A 20,054-nucleotide genomic window follows, 5' to 3' on the forward strand; every position below is an offset into this window, starting at 1 on the left:
AGGGCAAAGTGGCAAAAATAAGAGGCAAGAGATTTTTGCTCGCGGGCATCCTATGGTACCACCGTGACCTTATTGTAAGTATGCCCCAACCTAGGGCGAATCGGAACAACTCTTATTTTTGCCTCTTTGCCTACGCTTTGTAGGAAACTACTTGGGGGCAAAGTGGCAAAAATAAGAGGTTGGATTTTCTTGCTCGCGGGCATCCTATGGTAGTACCAAGACATTTGGTTAAGTATACCCCAACACGAGACGAACTGGAGCAACTCTTATTTTCGCACTTTGCCCATGCTTTCCATGAAACCAATTGAGGTCAATGTGACAAAAATAAGAGGTTCGAGATTTTTGCTCGCGGGCATCCCTTGGTACTCCCATGACCTTGTGGTAAGTATGCCCCAACCTGGGACGAATCAGAGCAACTCTTATTTTTACCACATTGACCCTGCTTTCCATGAAACCAATTGAGGGGAAAGTGGCAAAAATAAGAGATTGGAGCTTTTTGCTCAAGGGCATCCTATGGTACTTCCATGCCCTTAGGGTAATTATGCCCCAAACCGGGACGAGTCACAGCAACTCTTATTTATACTACTTTGCCCATGCATTGTAGGAAATAAACCAATTGAGGGCAAAGTGGCAAAAATAAGAGGTTGGAGTTTTTTGCTCGAGGGCATCCTATGGTACTTCCATGACCTGGGGGTATGTATGCCCCAAATAGGGGCGAATCGAAGCAACGGTTATTTTTACCACTTTGCCCATGCTTTGTAAGGAACCAATTGAGCGCAAAGTGGCAAAAATATGAGGTTGGAGTTTCTTGCTCGCTGGCGTCCTATGGTACTTCCATTACCTTAGGGTAAGTTTGCCCCAATCCGGGGCGAGTCATAGCAACTTTTATTTATACCACTTTACCCATGCATTGTAGGAAACAAATTGAGGGCAAAGTGGCAAAAATAAGAGGTTCGAGTTTTTTGCTCACGGGCATCGTTTGGTACTCCCATGACCTTGTAGTAAGTATGCCCCAACCCGGGGGGAATCAGATCAATTCTTATTTTTACCACTTTGCCCATGTTTTGTAGGAAACGAATTGGGGACAAAGTGGCAAAACTAAGAGGTTGGATTTTCTTGGTCGCGGGCATCCTATGGCACTACCAAGACGTTAGGTTAAGTATACCCCAATCCGAGGTGAATCGGAGCAACTCCTATTTTTATCACTTTGCCCATGCTTTCCATGAAACCTTTTGAGGGCAAAGTGGAAAAACAAGAGGTTAGATTTTCTTGCTCGCGGGCATCCTATGGCACTACCAAAATGTTAGGTTAAGTATACCCAAATCGAAGGCGAATTGGAGCAACTCTTATTTTTACCACTTTGCCCCATGCTTTCCATGAAACCATTTGAGGGCAAAGTGGCTAAAATAAGAGGTTGGAGTTTTTTGCTCGTGAGCATCCTATGGAACTACAAAGACCTTAGGGTAAGTATGCCCCAAACCGTGGCGAGTCGTAGCAACTCTTATTTATACCACTTTGCCCATGCATTGTAGGAAACAAATAGAGGGCAAAGAGGAAAAAATATGAGGTTGGCGTTTCTTGCTCGCTGGCGTCCTATTGTACTTCCATAACCTTAGGGTAAGTATGCCCCAATCCGAGGCGAATCGGAGCAACTCTTATTTTTACCACTTTGCCCAAGCTTTCTATGAAACCATTTGGGGGCAAAGTGGCTAAAATAAGAGGTTCGAGTTTTTTGCTCGCGGGCATCCTTTGGTACTCCCTTGACCTTGTGGTAAGTATGTCCCAACCCGGGGGGAATCAAAGCAACTCTTATTTTTACCACTTTGCCCATGCTTTGTAGGAAACCAATTGGGGACAAAGTGTCAAAAATAAGAGGTTGGATTTTCTTGGTCGCGGGCATCCTATGGCACTACCATGACGTTAGGTTAAGTATACCCCAATCCGAGGTGAATCGGAGCAACTCTTATTTTTATCACTTTGCCCATGCTTTCCATGAAACCAATTGGGGGCAAACTGGTAAAAATAAGAGGTTGGAGTTTTTTGGAGTTTTTTGCTCGAGGGCATCCTATGGTACTACCATGCCATTAGGGTAAGTATGCCCCAAAGCGGGGCGAGTCGCAGCAACTCTTATTTATACTACTTTGCGCCTGCATTGTAGGAAACAAATCGAGGGCAAAGTGGCAAAAAGAAGAGGTTGGAGTTTCTTTCTCGCTGGTGTCCTACGGTGCTTCCATTATCTTAGGTTAAGTGCGCCCTATTTTGGGGCAAATAGAAGTAACTCTTATTTTTACCACTTTGCTCATGCTTTGTAGGGAACCAATTGAGGGCAAAGTGGCAAAAATAAGAGGTTGGAGTTTTTTGCTCGCAGGCATCCTATGGTACTACCATGACCTTAGGGTTAGTATGCTCAAAATCGGTGCAGGTCACAGCAACTCTTATTTATTCCGTTTTGCCTATGCTTTGCAGGAAACCACTTGAGGGCAAAGTGGCAAAAATAAGAGGTTCGAGTTTTTTGCTCGCGGGCATCCTTTGGCACTCCCATGACCTTGTGCTAAGTATGCCCCAACCCGGGGGGAATCGGAGGAACTCTTATTTTTACCACTCTGCCCATGCTTTGTAGGAAACAAGTTGGGGGCAAAGTGGCAAAAATATGAGGTTGGATTTTCTTGCTCGCGGGCATTCTATGGCAGTACCAAGACGTTAGGTTAAGTATACCCCAATCCGAGGAGAATCGGAGCAACTCTTATTTTTACCACTTTGCCAATGCATTCCACGAAACCATTTGAGGGCAAAGTGGCTAAAATAAGAGGTTCGAGTTTTTTTCTCGCGGGCATCCTATGGTACTACCAAGACCTTAGGGTAAGGATGCCCCAAACCGGGGCGAGTCGTAGCAACTCTTATTTATACCACTTTGCCCAGGCATTGTAGGAAACAAATAGAGGGCAAATGGAAAAATTTTGAGGTTGGAGTTTCTTGCTCGCTGGCGTCCTATGGTACTTCCATAACCTTAGGGTAAGTATGCCCCAATCCGAGGCGAATCGGAGCAACTCATATTTTTACCACTTTGCCCATGCTTTCCATGAAACTATTTGGGGGCAAAGTGGCTAAAATAAAAGGTTGGATTTTCTTGCTTGCGGGCATCCTATGGTACTACCAGGACGTTAGGGTAAGTATGCCCCAAACCGAGGCAAGTCGCAGCAACTCTTATTTATACCACTTTGCCCACGCATTGTAGGAAACAAATCGAGGGCAAAGTGGCAAAAATAAGAGGTTGGAGTTTCTTGCTCGCTGGCGTCCTGTGCTACTTCCATTACCTTTGGGTAAGTTTGCCCCAATTTGGGGCAAATCTAAGCAACTCTTATTTTTACCACTTTGCCCATGTTTTGTAGGGAACCAATTGAGGACAAAGTGGCAAAACTAAGAGGTTGGAGTTTTTTGCTCGCAGGCATCCTATGGTACTACCAAGACCTTAGGGTTTGTATGCCCCAAATCGGGTCGAGTCATAGCAACTCTTATCTATACCACTTTGCCTATGCTTTGTAGGAAACCACTTGGGGGCAAAGTGGCGAAAATAAGAGGTTCGAGTTTTTTGCTCGCGGGCATCCTATGGTACTACCATGACCTTAGTGTTAGTATGCCCCAAACCGGGGCGAGTCACAGCAACTCTTATTTATACCACTCTGTCCAAGTTTTGTAAGAAACCAATTGGGGGCAAAGTGGCAAAAATAAGAGGTTGAAGTTTTTTGCTCGCGGGCATCCTATGGTTCTACCTTGACTTTAGGATTAGTATGCCCCCAACCGGGGCGAGTCACAGCAACTCTTATTTATACCACTTTGCCCATGTTTTGTAAGAAACCAATTGGGGGCAAAGTGGCAAAAATAAGAGGTTGGATTTTCTTGCTCGCAGGCATTCTATGGCACTACCAAGACGTTTGGTTAAGTATACCATAATCCGAGGCGAATCGGAGCAACACTTATTTTTACCACTTTGGCCATGCTTTCCATGAAACCATTTGAGGGCAAAGTGGCTAAAATAAGAAGTTTGAGTTTTTTGCTCTCAGACATCCTTTGGTACTCCCATGACCTTGTGGTAAGTATGTCCCAACTCGGGGGGAATAGGTTCAACTCTTATTTTTACCACTTTGCCCATGCTTTGTTGGAAACCAATTGGGGACAAAGTGGCAAAAATTAGAGGTTGGATTCTCTTGCTCGGGGGCATCCTATGGCACTACCAAGACGTTAGGTTAAGTATACCCCAATCCGAGGCGAATCGGAGCAACACTTATTGTTACCACTTTGCCCCTGCTTTGTAGGAAACCAATTGGGGACCAAGTGGCAAAAATAAGAGGTTGGATTCTCTTGCTTGTGGGCATCCTATGGCACTACCAAGACGTTAGGTTAAGTATACCCCAATCCGAGGCGAATCGGAGCAACACTTATTTTTACCACTTTCCCTCTGCTTTGTAGGAAACCAATTGGGGACCAAGTGGCAAAAATAAGAGGTTGGATTTTCTTGGTCGCGGGCATCCTATGGCACTACCAAGACGTTAGGTTAAGTATACCCCAATTAGAGGCGAATCGGAGCAACTCCTAATTTTATCACTTTGCCCACGCTTTCTATGAAACCTTTTGAGGGCAAAGTTGCAAAAACAAGAGGTTGGATTTTCTTGCTCGTGGGCATTCTATGGCACTTCCAAGACGTTAGGTTAAGTATACCCCAATCCGAGGCGAATCGGAGCAACTCTTATTTTTACCACTTTGCCCCATGCTTTCCAAGAAACGATTTGAGGGCAAAGTGGCTAAAATAAGAGGTTGAAGTTTTTTGCTCATGGGCATCCGACGGTACTCTACCAAGACCTTAGGGTAAGTATGCCGCAAACCGTGGCGAGTCGTAGCAACTTTTATTTATACCACTTTGCCCATGCTTAGTAGGAAACTAATTGGGGGCAAAGTGGCAAAAATAAAAGGTTGGAGTTTCTTTCTCGCTGGCGTCCTATGGCACTACCAAGACGTTAGGTTAAGTATACCCCAATACAATGCGAGTCGGAGCAACTCTTGTTTTTACCACTTTGCCCATGCTTTCCTTGAAACCATTTGAGGGCAAAGTGGCAAAAATAAGAGGTTGGATTTTCTTGCTTGCGGGCATCCTATGGTACTACCAAGACGTTAGGGTAAGTATGCCCCAAGCCGACGCGATTCGCAGCAACTCTTATTTATACCAATTTGCCCATGCATTGTAGGAAACGAATCGAGGGCAAAGTGGCAAAAATAAGAGGTTGGAGTTTCTTCCTCTCTGGCGTCCTATGGTACTTCCATTACCTTTGGGTGAGTATGCCCCAATTTGGGGCAAATCGAAGCAACTCTTATTTTTACCACTTTGCCCATGTTTTCTAGGGAACCAATTGAGGGCAAAGTGGTAAATCTACGAGGTTGGAGTTTTTTGCTCGCGGGCATCCAATGGTACTACCAAGACCTTAGGGTTTGTATGCCCCAAACCGGGTTGAGTCACAGCAACTCTTATTTATACCACTTTGCCTATGCTTTGTAGGAAACCACTTGGGGGCAAAGTGGCAAAAATAAGAGGTTCGAGTTTTTTGCTCGCGGGCATCCTATGGTACTCCCATGACGTTAGTGTTAGTATGCCCCAAACCGGTACGAGTCACAGCAACTCTTTTTTTTCACTTTGCCCTTGCTTTGTAGGAAATCAATTGGGGGCAAAGTGGCAAAAATAAGATGTTGGATTTTCTTGCTTGCGGGCATTCTATGGCACTACCAAGACGTTAGGTTAAGTATACCCCAATCCGAGGTGAATCGGACAAACATTTATTTTTACCACTTTGCCCATGGTTTCCATGAAACCATTTGAGGGCAATGTGGCTAAAATAAGAAGTTGAAGTTTTTTGCTCGCGGCCATCCTATGGTACTATCAAGACCTTAGGGTAAGTATGCCCCAAACCGGGACGAGTCGCAGCAACTCTTATTTATACCACTTCGCCCATGCATTATAGGAAACAAATTGAGAGCAAAGTGGAAAAAATATGACGTTGGAGTTTCTTGCGCGCTGGCGTCATATCGTACTTCCATTACCTTAGGGTAGGTATGCCCCAATCCGAGGTGAATCGGAGTAACTCTTTTTTTTACCACTTTACCCATGCTTTCCATGAAACCATTTGGGGGCAAAGTGACTAAAATAAGAGGTTCGAGTTTTTTGCTCGCGGGCATCCTTTGGTACTCCCATGACCTTGTGCTACGTATGCCCTAACCCGGGGGGAATAGGGGCAACTCTTATTTTTACCACTTTGACCATGCTTTGTAGGGAACCAATTGTTGGCAAAGTGGCAAAAATAAGAGGTTGGAGTTTTTTGCTCGCGGGCATCCAATGGTACTACCTTGACTTTAGGATTAGTATGCCCCAATCCGAGGCGAGTCACAGCAACTCTTATTTATACCACTTTGCCCATGCTTTGTAGGAAACCAATTGGGGGAAAGTGGCAAAAATAAGAGGTTGGATTTTCTTGCTCGCAGGCATTCTATGGCACTACCAAGACGTTAGGTTAAGTATACCCCAATCCGAGGTGAATCGGAGCAGCACTTGTTTTTATCACTTTGCCCATGCTTTCCATGAAACCATTTGAGGGCAAAGTGGCTAAAATAAGAGGTTGGATTTTCTTGTTCAGTAGCGTCCTATGGTACTTCCATTACCTTAAGGTATGTGATGCAAACGAATGAGCTGGACATGCTGATCATACAAGTGGGAATGGAGCTGAATTTGCACAAGACCCTTTGTCACTTCCTAGTGGCCCAATTACAAGACTTAGAGCCAAACGTTTCAAGGAAGCACTAAATGGGCTAATCCAGGAGAATTGGGCTGATTCTAAAAAGACCAAGATGGGCTCAAATAATATTCAAGACTTAGTCTATGTCATCAAGGCAATTGAAGAGGCTAATTAGCACGTAGAAATATGATGAATGGTCTGTCCATTAAAGGACGTGAATTTGTTAAGTTTCAAGAATATTAAATAGGTGAATGAACTTGGTCTTGCCTGGGTACCTGAAATACATTGAATTTAGTCATTTAGTCATTTCTGGCTGCCTCTAGAAGTCCAAGAGGCCTAAAAATCGTGGATCTTGTTATGTTAATATTTGTGTTGCTTTTAAAGCTGTAGTTATGACTTTTCCTATTTTTGGAGGGTTGTTCCAAGTATATAGTGGGGTTATTTCGAGTTTTAATATCATATTTGAAATTTCAGAAGCTTATTTGTCTTTGTGAGGTCTTGTGTTCCTCTTGGTTCTTCAAAGAACTCTTTGAACTTATCAAGTTAATCATGTGGCGTTCAAGCTCCAAACTTATCACCTTGATTCTGATTTCTTGGTGTGGCATTTTCAATTCTTCGTAGTCTTGTTTTTCATCTAGTTGGGTGACTGGTCAAGGCTCAACAAATCTTGTCAATACGATCTTGGGGTTCCAAGCCATCATTATTATCGGGTTTCATCACAATTGTTGGTGGAGTTCATATCATTTTGGTATCAGAGCTTTGGTTCTAAGATAAGTTTGTCTATCTTTTATTTTCGTTCTATTTCCTGTTCTTTGTTGAAAAAAAAAAAAGACATTAAAAAAAAAAAAAAAAAGGTACACGATTCTAGTAAGAAAACTTCTTCCTTCCAATCTCGTATCTCTCACCTTATTCAAGTACTTGAAGTTTTGATGAGTTTTGGTTCTTTATTTTCTGAATTGCTGCTGGATTATTTTGAATGAGTTTCTTGAAGTTCGATTAAGAACTAAAGAAGACACAGAAGAGTGGAAAAAGGCAAGAGTGTGTGAGACCATATGAGGGTAAAAGCCGTTTAGTGTGAAAACACGAGTGCAAGTGTATCAATTCTTGAGTGAAACACGTGAGGGAGTGCTTGTGAGGATTCTAACTATGTTTGCAGATTTTAAAACATGTCTAATAATCAAGAAGAAGACACAACCGAAGAATTTCGACAACCTCCAGTTCCAAACCTCCAAATGCAAGCGATGTTAGGTGAGATGAGGCGTATGTTGAGGGTTGAATTAGAACCTATTCACGAAAGGTTGGACAGGGTAGAAGCGGAAACTCCTAGGGGCCAGCAACATGACATCCACAATAGCCAACACGGTGGGCGTGGTCCGTGGCGTAATGTTGATGGAGAGGCGGAGTCGGAGGAGTTTGATGAGCAATATTTGAACCGAGGCAGGATTGAGCGTGGGTATAGAAATAGACAAGCTAGGATGGGTAGGCCTAGGAGGGATAACGATTTAGGAAATATAAAGATTAAAATCCCATCTTTTCAAGGTAAAAATGGTCCTGAAGTTTATTTGGAGTGGGAAACTAAAATGGAGATGGTTTTTGATTGTCACAACTACTCAGAGATATAGAAGGTTAAGTTGGCTGTAATTGAATTTACCGATTATGCCATTGTGTGGTGGGATCAATTACTGATTAATAGGAGGAGGAATAGAGAACCACCCGTGGATACTTGGGAGGAAATGAAAATGCTTATGAGGAAGCGTTTTGTACCCAACCACTATTATAGGGGATTGTATCAAAAATTACAGAGATTAATTCAAGGATCTAAGAGTGTGGATGAGTATTACAAGGAGATGGAGGTAGTAGCTATGATCCGGGCCAATGTAGAAGAGGACCGGAAAGCCACCATGGCTAGGTTTTTGCACGGTTTAAATCGTGAGATTGCGGATATAGTCGAGATGCAGCACTATGTTGAGTTGACTGATATGGTGCATCAAGCCATAAAGGTGGAGGAACAATTCAAACGAAAGTGATTGGTTAGGAGGGGACTGCCTATGGCTACAACCAGCTCGTGGAAGACAACTCCAAAAAGGGACGAGCAGCAACAAAATAAGCCAAAATTTGAATCCTCTAAGAATGCCAACTTAAAGACCGCCACTACTTCAAGTACAATCGAGACTTCAAGTTCTAAAACACGTGATATTAAGTGTTTTAAATGTCAGGGGCGCGGACATATAGCCAGCCAGTGTGTAAACAAGAGAGTGATGGTGATAAACGCCCAAGGAGAGCTTGAGTCAGAAAATGAGGAAGAAATAGATAATGATGACATGCCATCTATGGAGGATGCTGACGATGAGCAAAATTCTGTGGTTGGAGATTTATTGGTTGCAAGGCGAGTTCTCAATGTGCAGGTTAAGGAGGAAGAAAGTAACCAAAGGGAGAACTTGTTTCATACTCGGTGCTTTGTAAATAACAAAGTTTGCAGTGTCATTATCGATGGTGGGAGTTGCACAAATGTAGCCAGCACTTATTTGGTGGAGAAATTGGCTTTAACTACCTTGAAACATCCTCAACCTTACCGGCTTCAGTGGTTGAATGAATGTGGGGAAATCAAGGTGACAAGACAAGTGTTGGTGGCATTATCCATTGGCAAATATGAGGATGAGGTGTTTTGTGATGTGGTTCCTATGCACGCATGCCATTTACTGTTGGGAAGACCATGGCAGTATGATCTGAGGGTTACGCATGATGGATTCACAAATAAGTATTCCTTCACTCTTAATAGGCAACCTATTACTCTTGTGCCATTAACTCCAAAACAGGTCAGGGAGGACCAATTAAAGTTACAAAGTTCGAATGAAAAAAGAAAGGAAAAGGAAAGGAAGGCCGAAACTGAAAAAAAAGACTTTAAAAAAAAGGAGAGAAAAACATTGATCAGAGTGAAAAAGAAAGAGAGAGGATTTCGGCTATAGTGAGAGCAAGAGAGGAAAAATTCAATTATATTGCAAAAAAAAGTGAGATCAAGAGAGCATTATTTTCACACCAGCCCCTTATTGTACTCATGTACAAGGAGGCTCTTTTATGTACTAATGATCTCTTCGGTGCTTTGCCGAGCAATATTGTTTCTCTTTTGCAGGAGTTTGAAGATGTCCTTCTTGAAGAGGTACCTTATGGTTTACCTCCAATCCGAGGGATTGAACATCAAATTGATTTCATACCTGGTGCATCAATTCCAAATCGACCTGCTTATAGGAGTAATCCCGAGGAGACCAAGGAACTTCAGAGGCAAGTAAGTGAATTATTGGAGAAGGGGTTTGTCCGTGAAAGTATGAGTCCAAGTGAATTATTGGAGAAGGGGTTTGTCCGTGAAAGTATGAGTCCTTGTGCGGTTCCGGTGCTGTTAGTTCCTAAGAAGGATAGAACATGGAGGATGTGTGTTGATTGCCGAGCCATCAACAATATAACGGTAAAGTATCGTCATCCCATTCCTAGACTAGATGATATGCTGGATGAATTGCATGGTTCTTGTGTCTTTACAAAAATTGATCTTAAGAGTGGATATCATCAGATTAGGATGAAAGAAGGTGATGAATGGAAAACTGCTTTTAAGACTAAATATGGTTTGTATGAGTGGTTAGTGATGCCTTTCGGTTTAACTAATGCTCCGAGCACATTTATGCGTTTGATGAACCATGTTTTGTGAGCATTTATTGGCAGATTTGTAGTTGTGTATTTTGATGATGTCCTGATCTATAGCAAAAATTTGGAAGAACATGTAATGCATTTGAAATCTATTTTGGAAATTCTAAGAAAAGAAAAGTTGTTTGCTAACCTCAAAAAGTGCACCTTTTGCACGGATAAGCTTGTGTTTCTTGGTTTTGTTGTTAGTAAGAGAGGAATTGAGGTGGATGAGGAAAAGGTGAAGGCAATCCAAGAGTGGTCACGCCTACAACAGTCAGCCAAGTGAGGAGTTTCCACGGCTTAGCTAGCTTCTATAGACGGTTTGTGCGTGATTTTAGTAGCTTAGCTGCCCCTCTTACTGAAGTCATTAAGAAAAATGTACCGTTTAAGTAGGGAAAAGAACAAGAAAAAGCATTTAGTCTGATCAAAGAAAAGTTAACTAATCGCCTTTGCTTGTTTTACCTAACTTTGCTAAAACTTTTGAAATTGAGTGTGATGCTTCAGGCACAGGTATTGGAGCTGTTTTGATGCAAGAAGGCCGTCCAATTGCTTATTTTCGTGAAAAGTTGAGTGGGGCAGCCCTAAATTACCCTACTTATGATAAGGAGATGTATGCCTTGGTGAGGGCTTTGGAAAATTGGCAACACTATCTATGGCCAAAGGAGTTTGTGATTCACACAGATCATGAGTCTTTGAAGCATTTGAAAGGACAGCAAAGGTTGAACAAACGCCATGCCAAGTGGGTGGAATTCATTGAAACATTTCTGTATGTGATCAGATATAAGCAAGGTAAGGAAAATGTGGCGGCTGATGCATTGTCCTGAAGGTATGCCTTACTTTCCATTTTAGATACAAAAATGCTTGGCTTTGAATACATTAAGGAATTGTATGCTCAAGATTCTGATTTTGGTGATGTGTTTAATGCATGTGAAAAAATGGCGTTTGGTAAGTTTTATAGGTATAATGGATTTTTGTTTCGGGAAAATAAACTGTGTTTGCCAATATGTTCTTTGCGCGAATTGCTTGTGAGAGAAGCACATGGTGTTGGTTTGATGGGTCATTTTGGTGTAGCTAAGACTTTAGGAATTTTGCATGAACATTTTTTTTGGCCTCATATGAAACGTGATGTGGAAAGAATTTGTGAGAAGTGTGTCACGTGTAAACAGGCTAAGTCTAAGTTGAAACCCCATGGTTTGTACACCCCTTTGCCAATACCTAGTGAACCTTGGACTGATACTTCTATGGATTTTGTTTTAGGTTTACCTAGGACTAAGACGGGGAGAGATTCAGTTTTTGTGGTGGTAGATAGATTTTCCAAGATGGCACACTTTATTGCATGTAATAAAACTGATGATGCATCACATATAGCTGATTTGTTCTTCAAAGAAATTGTTAGGTTACATGGTATGCCTAAGACCATTGTTTCTGATAGGGATGCAAAGTTTTTGAGTTACTTTTGGAAGACTTTGTGGGGAAAGCTGGGAACTAAGTTGTTATTTTCTACTACTTGTCATCCACAAACGGATGGTCAAACTGAAGTAGTAAATAGAACTTTGTCGTCTTTGTTGCGTGCTATCATTAAAAAGAACTTGAAAGCATGGGAAGATTGTTTGCCACATATTGAATTTGCTTACAATAGAAGTATACATTCTGCAACTAAGTTTTCACCATTTGAAATTGTTTATGGCTTTAAACCATTGTCACCTTTGGATTTAACTTCTTTACCTTTGAGTGAACGTGTGAACTTAGATGGCAAAAAGAAGGCAGAATTTGTAAAGATGATTCATGAAAAGGCACAGCTGAACATTGAAAGGAGGACTAAACAATATGTCCATCAAGCCAACAAGGGACGCAAGAAGGTAGTGTTTCAACCAGGAGATTGGGTTTGGTTGCACTTAAGGAAGGACCGTTTTCCAGAGAAGCGGCGTTCAAAACTCCTACCTCGGGGTGACGGGCCATTCCAAGTAGTAGAACGCATCAATGATAATGCCTACAAGCTTGACTTACCAGGTGAGTATGGTGTCAGTGCAAGCTTTAATGTTGCTGATTTGTCTCCTTTTGATGTAGGTGATGATTTGAGGACAAATCCTTCTCAAGAGGGGGACAATGATGCAAACCAAGGAGCTGGACATGCTCATCATACAAGTGGGAATGGAGCTGAATTTGCACAAGACCCTTTGTCACTTCCTAGTGGCCCAATTACAAGACTTAGAGCCAAACGTTTCAAGGAAGCACTAAATGGGCTAATCCAAGAGAACTGGGCTGATTCTAAAAAGACCAAGATGGGCTCAAATAATATTCAAGACTCAGTCCATGTCATCAAGGCAATTGAAGAGACTAATTAGCACGTAGAAATATGATGAATGGTCTGTCCATTAAAGGACGTGAATTTGTTAAGTTTCAAGAATATTAAATAGGTGAATGAACTTGGTCTTGCCTGGGTACCTGAAATACATTGAATTTAGTCATTTAGTCATTTCTGGCTGCCTCTAGAAGTCCAAGAGGCCTAAAAATCGTGGTACTTGTTATGTTAATATTTGTGTTGCTTTTAAAACTGTAGTTATGACTTTTCCTATTCTTGGAGGGTTGTTCCAAGTATATAGAGGGGTTACTTCGAGTTTTAATATCAGATTTGAAATCTCAGAAGCTTATTTGTCTTTGTGAGGACTTGTGTTCCTCTTGGTTCTTCAAAGAACTCTTTGAACTTATCAAGTTAATCTTGTGGCGTTCAAGCTCCAAACTTATCTCCTTGATTCTGATTTCTTCGTGTGGCATTTTCAATCCTTCATAGTCTTGGTTTTTATCTAGTTGGGTGACTGGTCAAGGCTCAACAAATCTTGTCAATACGATCTTGGGGTTCCAAGCCATCATTTTTATTGGGTTTCATCACAATTGTTGGTGGAGTTCATATCAGTATGTACGCCCCAATTTGGGGAAATCGAAGCAACTCATATTTTTACCACTTTGCCCATGCTTTCCACGAAACCATTCGGGAGCAAAGTAACTAAAATAAGAGGCTCGAGTTTTTTGCTCGCGGACATCCTTTGGTACTCCCATGACCTTGTGGTAAGTATGTCCGAACCCGGGGGGAATCGGTTCAACGCTTATTTTTACCACTTTGCCGATGCTTTGTAGGAAACCAATTGGGGGCAAAGTGGGAAATATAAGAGGCTGGATTTTCTTGCTCGCTAGCATCCTATGGCACTACCTAGACGTTAGGTTAAGTATACCCCAATCCGAGGCGAATCGGTGCAACTCTTATTTTTACCACTTTGTCCATGCTTTCCATGAAACCATTTGAGGACAAAGTGGCAAAAATAAGAGGATTTTCTTGCTCGCTAGCGTCCTATGGTACTTCCATTACCCTAGGGTATGTAAGGCCCCAATTTGGGGCAAATCGAAGCAACTCATATTTTTACCACTTTGCCCAAGTTTGAAGGGAACCAATTGGGGGCAAAGTGGCAAAAATAAGAGGTTGGAGTTTTTTGCTCGCAGGCATTCTATTGTACTACCATGACCATTGGGTTAGTATACCCCAAACCCGGGCGAGTCACAACAACTCTTATTTATACGACTTTGCCTATGCTTTGTAGGAAACCACTTGGGGGCAAAGTGACAAAAAAAAGAAGGTCGAGTTTTTTACTTGCGGGCATCCTATGGTACTACCATGACCTTTGGGTTAGTATGCCCCAAACCGGGGCGAGTCACAGCAACTCTTATTTTTACCACTTTGCGCATAATTTGTAGGAAACCAATTGGGGGCAAAGTGGCAAAAATAAGTGGTTGGATTTTCTTGCTCGCGGGCATTCTATGGCACTACCAAGACGTTAGGTTAAGTATACCCCAATCCGAGGTGAATCAGAGAAACTCTTATTCTCACCACTTTGCCCTTGCTTTCCATGAAACCATTTGAGGGCAAAGTGGCTGAAATAAGAGGTTCGAGTTTTTTGCTCGCGGGCATCCTTTGGTACTCCCATGACCTTGGGGTAAGTATGCCCCAAAACTGGGGGAATCGGAGCAACTCTTATTTTTACCACTTTGCCCATGCTTTGTAGGAAACCATTTGAGGGCAAAGTGGCAAAAATAAGAGATTGGATTTTCTTGCTCGCTAGCGTCCTACGGTGCTTCCATTACCTTTGGGTAGGTATGCCCCAATTTGGGGCAAATCAAAGCAACTCTTATTTTTACCACTTTGCCCATGCTTTGAATGGAACCAATTGATGGCAAAGTCGCAAAAATAAGAGGTTGGAGTTCTTTGCTCCCGGGCATCCTATGGTACTAACATGACCTTAGGGTTAGTATGCCCGAAACCGAGGCGAGTCACAGCAACTCTTATTTGTGCCACTTTGCCTATGATTTGTAGGAAACCAATTGGGGGCAAAGTGGTAAAAATAACGGGTTCGAGTTTTTTGCTCGCGGGCGTCCTTTGGTACTCCCATGACCTTGTGGTAAGTACGCCCCAACACGGGGGGAATCGGAGCAACTCTTATTTTTTCCACTTTGCCCATGCTTTGTATGGAACCAATTCAGGGCAAAGTGGAAAAAATTAGAGGTTGAAGTTTTTTGGTCGCGGGCATCCAATGGTACTACCAAGACCTTAGGGTCAGTATGCCCCAAACCGGGGCGAGTTGTAGCAACTCTTATTTATAGCACTTTACGAAAGCATTGTTGGAAACAAATTGAGGGCAAAGTGGCAAAAATAAGAGCTTCGAGTTTTTTGCTCATAGGCATCGTTTGGTACTCCCATGACCTTGTGGTAAGTATGCCCCAACCCGGGGCAAATCGGAGCAACTCTTATTTTTACCACTTTGCCCGTGCTTTCCATGAAACCAATTCACGGCAAAGTGGCAAAAATAAGAGGTTGGAGTTTTTTGCTCGAGGGCATCGTATGGTGCTTCCATGACCTTAGGGTAAGTATGCCCCAATTTGGGGCAAATCGAAGCAACACATATTTTTACCACTCTGCCCATGCTTTCTAGGGAACCAATTTAGGGCAAAGTGGCAAATATAAGAGGTTCGACTGTTTTGCTCACGGGTATCCTTTGGTACTCCCATGACCTTGTGTAACGTATGCCCCAACCCAGGGCGAATCGGAGCAACTCATATTTTTACCACTTTGCCCATGCTTTCCATGAAACCAATTGAGGGCAAAGTTGCAAAAATTAGAGGTTGGAGTTTTTTGCTCGCGGGCATCCTATGGTACAACCAGGACGTTAGGGTAAGTATGCCCCAAATCGGGGCGAGTCGCAACAACTCTTACTTATACCACTTTGGCCATGCATTGTAGGAAACAAATCGAGGGCAAAGTGGCAAAAATAAGAGGTTGGAATTTCTTGCTCGCTGTCGTCCTATGGTAGGTATGCGCCAATTTGGGGCAAATCGAAGCAACTCTTATTTTTACCTCTTTGCCCATGCTTTATAGGGAACCAAGTGAGGACAAAGTGGCAAAAATAAGAAGTTGGAGGTTTTTGGTTGCGGGCATCCTATGGTACTACCAAGACCTTAGGGTCAGTATGCCCCAAACCGGGGCGAGTCATAGCAACTCTTATTTATAGCACTTTACCCATGCATTGTAGGAAACAAATAGAGGGCAAAGTGGCAAAAATAAGAGCTTCGAGTTATTTGCTCACGGACATCGTTTGGTACTCCCATGACCGTGTGGTAAGTATGCCCCAACTTGGGGCAAATCGAAGCAACTCTTATTTTTACAACTTTGCCCATTCTTTCCATGAAACCAATTCAGGGCAAAGTGGCAAAAATAAGAGGTTGGAGTTTTTTGCACGCGGGCTTCCTATGGTACTACCATGCACATAGGGTAAGTATGCCCCAAACCGGGGCGAGTCGCAATTCTTGTTTATTCTACTTTGCCCGTGCCTTGTAGGAAACAAATCGAGGGCAAAGTGGCGAAAATAAGAGGCTTAAGTTTTTTGCCCGAGGCCATCCTATGGTGCTTCCATGACCTTAGGGTAAGTATGCCCCAATTTGGGGCAAATCGAAGCAACACTTATTTTTACCACTTTGCCCATGCTTTGTAGGGAACCAATTGAGGGAAAAGTGGCAAATATAAGAGGTTCGAGTTTTTTGTCACGGGCATTCTTTGGTACTCCCATGACTTGTGGAAAGTATGCCCCAACCCAGGGCGAATCGGAGCAACTCATATTTTTACCACTTTGTCCATGCTTTCCATGAAACCAATTGAGGGCAAAGTCTCAAAAATTAGAGGTTGGAGTTTTTTACTCGCGGGCATCCTATGGAACTACCATGACCTTAGGGTTAGTATGCCCGAAACCGGGGCGAGTCACAACAACTCTTATTTGTACTACTTTGCCTATGATTTGTAGGAAACCACTTGGGGGCAAATTGGCAAAAATAAGAGGTTCGAGTTTTTTGCTTGCGGGCGTCCTTTGGTACTCCGATGACCTTGTGGTAAGTATGCCCAAACACGGGGGGAATCGGAACAACTCTTATTTTTACCACTTTGCCCATGCTTTGTAGGAAATTAATTGGGGGCAATGTGGCAAAAATAAGAGGATGGATTTTCTTGCTCGCGGGCATCCTATGGCACTACCAAGATGTTAGGTTAAGTATACCCTAATACGAGACGAATCGGAGCAACACTTATTTTTACCACTTTGCCCATGCTTTCCATGAAACCATTTGAGGGCAAAGTGGCAAAAATAAGAGGTTGCATTTTCTTGCTCGCGGGCATCCTATGGTACTACCAGGACGTTAGGGTAAGTATGCCCCAAACTGGGGCGAGTCACAGGAACTCTTATTTATACCACTTTGCCCATGCATTGTAGGAAACAAATCGAGGGCAAAGTGGCAAAAATTAGTGGTTAGAGTTTCTTGCTCGCTGTCGTCCTATGGTACTTCCATTATCTTTGGGTAGGTATGCCCCAATTTGGAGCAAATCGAAGCAACTCTTATGTTTACCACTTTGCCCATGCTTTGTACGGAATCAATTCAGGGCAAAGTGGCAAAAATAAGAGGTTCGAGTTTTTTGCTTGCGGGTGCCCTTTGGTATTCCCATGACCTTGTGGTAAGTATGCCCCAAAACGGCGGGAATCGGAGCAACTCTTATTTTTACCACTTTGCCCATGCTTTGTATGAAACCAATTGGGGGCAAAGTGGCAAAAATAAGAGTTTGGATTTTCTTTCTCGCGGGCATTCTATGGCACTACCAGGACGTTAGGTTAAGTATACCCCAATCCGAGGAGAATCGGAGGAACACTTATTTTTACCACTCTGCCCATGCTTTCCGTGTAACCATTTGTGGGCAAATTGGCAAAAATAAGAGGTTGGATTTTCTCGCTCGCGGGCATCCTATGGTACTACTAGGACGTTGGGGTAAGTATGCCCCAAACCAGGGTGAGTCGAAGGAACTCTTATTTATACCACTTTGCCCATGCAATGTAGGAAACAAATCGAGGGCAAAGTGGCAAAAATAAGAGGTTGGAGTTTCTTGCTCACTGTCGTCCAATGGTACTTCCATTACGTTTGGGTAGGTATGTCCCAATTTGGGGCAAATCGAAGCAACTCTTCTTTATACCACTTTGCCCATGCATTGTACGGAATCAATTCAGGGCAAAGTGGCAAAAATAAGAGGTTGGAGTTTTTTGCTCGCAGGCATCCTATGGTACTACCATGTCCTTAGGGTAAGTATGCCCGAAACCGGGGCGAGTCACAGCAACTTTTATTTGTACTACTTTGCCTATGATTTGTAGGAAACCACTTGGGGGCAAATTGGCAAAAATAAGAGGTTCGAGTTTTATGCTTGCGGGCGTCCTTTGGTACTCCGATGACCTTGTGGTAAGGATGCCCAAACACGGGGGGAATCTGAACAACTCTTATTTTTACCACTTTGCCCATGCTTTGTAGGAAATTAATTGGGGGCAATGTGGCAAAAATAAGAGGATGGATTTTCTTGCTCGCGGGCATCCTATGGCACTACCAAGATGTTAGGTTAAGTATACCCTAATACGAGACGAATCGGAGCAACTCTTATTTTTACCACTTTGCCCATGCTTTCCATGAAACCACTTGAGGGCAAAGTGGCAAAAATAAGAGGTTGCATTTTCTTTCTCGCGGGCATCCTAGGGTACTACCAGGACGTTAGGGTAAGTATGCCCCAAACTGGGGCAAGTCACAGGAACTCTTATTTATACCACTTTGCCCATGCATTGTAGGAAACAAATCGAGGGCAAAGTGGCAAAAATAAGTGGTTAGAGTTTCTTGCTCGCTGTCGTCCTATGGTACTTCCATTATCTTTGGGTAGGTATGCCCCAATTTGGAGCAAATCGAAGCAACTCTTATGTTTACCACTTTGCCCATGCTTTGTACGGAATCAATTCAGGGCAAAGTGGCAAAAATAAGAGGTTCGAGTTTTTTGCTTGCGGGTGCCCTTTGGTATTCCCATGACCTTGTGGTAAGTATGCCCCAAAACGGCGGGAATCGGAGCAACTCTTATTTTTACCACTTTGCCCATGCTTTCTATGAAACCAATTGGGGGCAAAGTGGCAAAAATAAGAGTTTGGATTTTCTTTCTCGCGGGCATTCTATGGCACTACCAAGACGTTAGGTTAAGTATACCCCAATCCGAGGCGAATCGGAGCAACACTTATTTTTACCACTTTGCCCATGCTTTCCGTGTAACCATTTGTGGGCAAAGTGGCAAAAATAAGAGGTTGGATTTTCTCGCTCGCGGGCATCCTATGGTACTACCAGGACGTTGGGGTAAGTATGCCCCAAACCAGGGTGAGTCGTAGGAACTCTTATTTATACCACTTTGCCCATGCAATGTAGGAAACAAATTGAGGGCAAAGTGGCAAAAATAAGAGGTTGGAGTTTCTTGCTCGCTGTCGTCCACTGGTACTTCCATTACGTTTGGGTAGGTGTGTCCCAATATGGGGCAAATCGAAGCAACTCTTCTTTATACCACTTTGCCCATGCATTGTACGGAATCAATTCAGGGCAAAGTGGCAAAAATAAGAGGTTGGAGTTTTTTGCTCGCGGGCATCCTATGGTACTACCATGACCTTAGGGTAAGTATGCCCGAAACCGGGGCGAGTCACAACAACTCTTATTTGTACTACTTTGCCTATGATTTGTAGGAAACCACTTGGGGGCAAATTGGCAAAAATAAGAGGTTCGAGTTTTTTGCTTGCGGGCGTCCTTTGGTACTCCCATGACCTTGTGGTAAGTATGCCCCAACACGGGGGGAATTGGAGCAACTCTTATTTTTACCACTTTGCCCATGCTTTGTAGGAAACTAATTGGGGGCAATGTGGCATAAATAAGAGGTTGGATTTTCTTGCTCGCGGGCATCCTATGGCACTACCATGATGTTTGGTTAAGCATACCCCAATACGAGACAAATCGGAGCAACTCTTATTTTTACCACTTTGCCCATGATTTCCATGAAAGATTTGAGGGCAAAGCGGCAAAAATAAGAGGTTGGATTTTCTTGCTCGCGGGCATCCTATGGTACAACCAGGACGTTAGGCTAACTATGCCCCAAACTGGGGCGAGTCGTAGCAACCCTTATTTATACCACTTTGCCCTTGCATTGTAGGAAACAAATCGAGGGCAAAGTGAAAAAAA

At 43.0% G+C, this 20,054-nt stretch overlaps 1 pseudogene; it reads left to right on the plus strand.

The window, feature by feature from the left end:
- The first annotated feature begins 7,942 nt into the window (after positions 1-7,942).
- Positions 7,943-12,700, plus strand: LOC121245232 (annotated as a pseudogene).
- The last annotated feature ends 7,354 nt before the right edge of the window (positions 12,701-20,054 follow it).

This window comes from Juglans microcarpa x Juglans regia, unplaced genomic scaffold (genome assembly GCF_004785595.1).
Source record: "Juglans microcarpa x Juglans regia isolate MS1-56 unplaced genomic scaffold, Jm3101_v1.0 JmScfU0004, whole genome shotgun sequence".
Classification (NCBI taxonomy): Eukaryota; Viridiplantae; Streptophyta; class Magnoliopsida; order Fagales; family Juglandaceae; genus Juglans; species Juglans microcarpa x Juglans regia.